Genomic DNA, 4675 nt, shown 5'->3' on the forward strand with positions numbered 1-4675 from the left:
AATCAGTGGTAAAGAAGTCTGAAGAAATTGTTGTCATACGGATAGACGACGGACGCCACGGTATGGCATAAACTCATATTGGTTCTTCAGACCTGTTGAGCTCAACATGTCAAAAACCTTTTGGTCTAATATAAGTTTGATTTGTTGATTAAGACAATGAACATATTATGGAGTATTCCAATATATTTTTACAAACATCAATTTTAAAACACAGTTATGCTTTTGTCATTTATTTATAAACAGTATGACAAGATGTCTGTCAACAACAAAATCACCTGTGTCTAAATGCACGTGCTTTTTTTCCCATGAACTCCAGTTTCCTCACATATTAAGACCCTCAGCCACATACCAAATATATATTACATACACAAATTGGAATTTTTGAGAATTTGTATGCAAATGTCATTCCTCATTAAAATCACATTAACTTGGATAAATTAGAGCTACTTTATATAATTATGCACTTTTCATTAAGCCATAGACGTGTAGGATTTATATATGGGTCTAGGTTTGGATAAATGTAAAAAAAATAACAAGAGAATACAGAAATGTAATCCGACATTTGTTATCCATGAAATATACTTACAGAAGTTATATGTAGCCATTTCCTGCGTTTAGTTTGAAAAACGCGAGTAAACTATCATGCTTATCAATAATACGTTTTAAATAGAACACTTGCTAAACATATAACGTATTAATGTTGTTTATTGTTTGATTACCAAAATGACTGATTAACCGGTAGCTCGACGGGAAGTATGTTTCGGTTTTTCATTCCTTTTACCCTTTTAATACCAATGATGAGTCCTAATGAAATGAGATGATTGCTTTTTTATTTGGCATCTCTCCCCGTATAGCTAGTGAGTATTCAGGGTCATATGACAGCATTTTGAGGTTTAGTACGCGTGTCACTACCTATTTAAATCACAGCGTCAGGAGCGACTGATGTCGGGGTTTTAGACAGTATCTTTAACTATTGTACAAATATGTTGTTGTTTTTTAAACAGGAAAGAAACATTTTCAAATATCTGAAATTAAAATTTTCGTCAGACTAACTTTAAACAGCTATTTACGAATAGCTAACTTAACGCCATAAAATAATAATATTTTGACATATGATGGGACGAAAGACTATTATGTTCATTCAAATGATGCTGTTTGTCGACTTTCGGAGTCATATGTGTTAAAGTGTTTAAACAATTTCTGAGTTTCACTAAGGCACGTTATCTTAAGTCAGCTGGTCACATATCGGGTACCTGGACGAATGACGAGAGGATTGCTATTTGACATAGTAATGGGTCCAATGCCAAAGTCACCCGCCTGAGTGTATTGGATTCCTACCCCGACCCCCCTCCTCAAGACCATCAACGTGCCTCGCGATCCGGTGTCCGTACTCTTGCCCACCAAGGTCAACGACGTCATCGCTCCAACAACATTCACCAACGCTCGCGTGGTAATGCTCCCACTATCGCAGGTGTCCATACATACAATAAGTTTGAGTCACTCCCGAATGAGGGACAACTGTCTTGAATGTATGATCTGTACAGTGTTTCCCCCCCCCCCCCCCGATTTGTCTAAACGTACATGTTTGAATGATCACATTTATGTGTGTGTTTATTGATCATACTTGCATATGTTTATTAGTTTCTTAAATTTGTTCCTGTCAACAGTAACATGCATGCTATATTTGTTGTGTTATTGTCCTTTCTCAGTAGCTTAAAAACTGTGCATACTTTTTTTTTTTTTTTTTTTTTACAAAAGTATAGTTGCAGAGCTAGAAAATTCTGATATTGTTTGTATAACAGAATCCCGTCTAAATCCTTTAATATCTAACACCGACATTCACATGCACTCTTTTACTTCCTCTCCTCACAGAAAAGATAGAACTACAGGTCCAGGCGGGGGGATTATTGTTTATTATAAAAATACTATCATGATTAATAGACGATTTGAATCGGAAAGGGATGATATTGAATTGATCTGGTTAAAAGTAATAATTGATAATCACAAACTTTTACTAGGATGCATATACAGACCTGATAATAATGTTGATTACTTGAACAAACTAGATGATACTTTGACCAGAGCTACTGATACTTCAATGGATGTGGTACTCACCGGTGACATTGATATTGATATGTTAACCCTTCTACCTAATCATCACCTTTCAAGACTCCTTACTAAGCATAATTTATCTAGCCTTATTAACGAACCTACACGTATAATTTGTATTGTCTTTACAAACAACCGAAACATAATTAGAAATACTTATACATCGCCACCCTTCTGTATGTGCATGCATCAATTTTATTTAGTGAATTCAAACAAGCAAGTTATAAGAAAAATATTTTAAAATATGAAGAAGGTGATTTTGAAAGTATGAATAACACTCTTCTTGATGTTGACTGGGTGAATCTATCTTCAAACCAGGACTCTAATACATTTAACAGTACCATAACTGATTTAATCATGGATCAGGTAAATGACTTCATTCCTGTTAAAATAATAACAGTACGTCCTAATGATAAACCATGGATGAACAACAACATAAGATTAAAGATGAGACAACGCAATACAATTAACAGAAAGGCCAAATTAACAAATAGCCTCACTTTTGGAACAGATTTAGGATTCTCAGGAATGAAGCCATTGACCTGATCCGTGAAGCTAAGTCAACATATATCAAAACCCTAGAAAACTCTTTAAATTACAATAAGATTCCCCCAGATAAATGGTGGAAAATTGCTAAATCTATCTGTAACTTCACCAATAAATCTTCTCCAATTCCTCCTCTTGTAATTAGTAACCAAGCTGTTTACCATCCTATTGATAAAGCTGAGATCCTCAATAATCACGTCATTAATATCTCCACATCCTCACCTGACCTCCAACTACCTCAGACAGCACAACCAGCAATTCCTTATTAAATGTAGACAGTCATTTTCATGTTTTAACGCATCTGTGTCTTTATTTGATTCACTGACAGTGTTGTCGTCTGCATAATTATATAATTTACAGGATGTCACTTATAAAAACATATCATTTACAAATAAATTAAAAAGCCAGGGTCCTAAAATAGAACCCTGGGGTACCCCCTTCAGCACTTCCAGCCAGTCACCGCATTGGGAGCCAATTTTTACCGGCTGCTTCCTGCTGCTCAGGTAGCTTGACACCAAGTTAACTGAGGCTTTGCTCAGGCCATAGGCCTCCAGCTTCCCGACCAGCAAGTTATCAGGAAGACTGTCAAAAGCCTTGGATAGGTCCATCAGTATGCTGCCGTCCTAACACCATGGTGGCGGAAATAGATCCAAAGTAAACGCTATTGTCGTAAACAACTGACGACTACTGCTTTATTTACAATACACACCATTTTCGTTGAAAATATTATTTGATTATTGTTAAAAAAGGAATATTTTGTGTTTTTAGTTGATATTGTTTCTATGCAATTTGATTTAACCGCACGACTTGCGAGGCACGTGATTGTCACGTGATCGTAATTAACATAGCGCGGCAACATCTTATGACGCTTATGGGCCAAAATGTAAAGCAATTTCTTGGTGCAAATTAGGTAAATCATGACTATTTATATCACTTCTTTCATCCCATTGACTTTTACATTACGACATCGTTAGCTAGGATGAAGTATAACGATACATGTAGTTCTTATAGTTCTTGCTTGAAGTTATTTGAAAGTGAAAGTAGAATTTACATACTGCTCATTACGACGACAAAATGAAATCTCGATTTTTTTCAACTGGCTGATATTTATGACAATTAACAAATTATTTCAATTATTACTTCATCAATTTGTATCAGTATCTTATCAGGTTTCCACATTAATCTATGTCTGATGATTATAGGGCATCTCACGTCCGGTTCTAAAAAAGATCGAAAACAGCTTAATATTTTTATTGTAATGTATCGTTTTTTATAAAAAAAAATTCTCTGGCAAATAAAATATCATAATAAGCGGGTTCCACCGTGCCGTTATTATTTATTTCTGACGGAATTTCAGACTCATGTGGAGCAATGCAAAACATAGCACTTGCCAAATTCATTTCAAATGTTGCATGTGGTTAGGTAATAATATGTTTTTAACAGAGGAAATATTTTGGGCAAAATTTTATTGAATTGTCGAGGGCTTGAAATCCCTGAGCATTCATCCCTTCGATGGCCGATTGGCACTCATATTACAGTACTATGCTGACTGAATCATCGAGTATCTTGACGTGTGAACTGAACGCTTTTGTAAAGATTGCGTGGCAAGGTGCGTACTCTGAATCAGTGAATAATGTTAATTTCTTCCGACATAGACAGTGTGCAATATAAATGAAACTCCAGAATGATATTATGTACCACCCCAAGCTTCTATAAAGCCAATATATGGTCCACGTCTCTAACGCACTGTCACCTTAATGTTGAAGTGAATGTATTATGTTTTGGGTTCATTGCGTGCGTAGCAAGCTTATCATATTTTAATGTGTACTGATTCTGTAACTGTTTGTGTATTACACTGCCCGTGCAATATATTTTTTATAAAATCTGTTAAATTGGTCAGCGAACCATGATAGCGACGTTTGTAACTGTAAGGCCATTGGTCCGTAGTAGTAACAGGGTACAAGTGTTTAATTTCAAGTTTTTAATCAGATATTATTTTTCTTGCATGATGGATAAAACA

The sequence above is a fragment of the Mizuhopecten yessoensis genome, unplaced genomic scaffold (genome assembly GCF_002113885.1).
Source record: "Mizuhopecten yessoensis strain PY_sf001 unplaced genomic scaffold, ASM211388v2 scaffold716227, whole genome shotgun sequence".
In the NCBI taxonomy this organism is placed as follows: domain Eukaryota; kingdom Metazoa; phylum Mollusca; class Bivalvia; order Pectinida; family Pectinidae; genus Mizuhopecten; species Mizuhopecten yessoensis.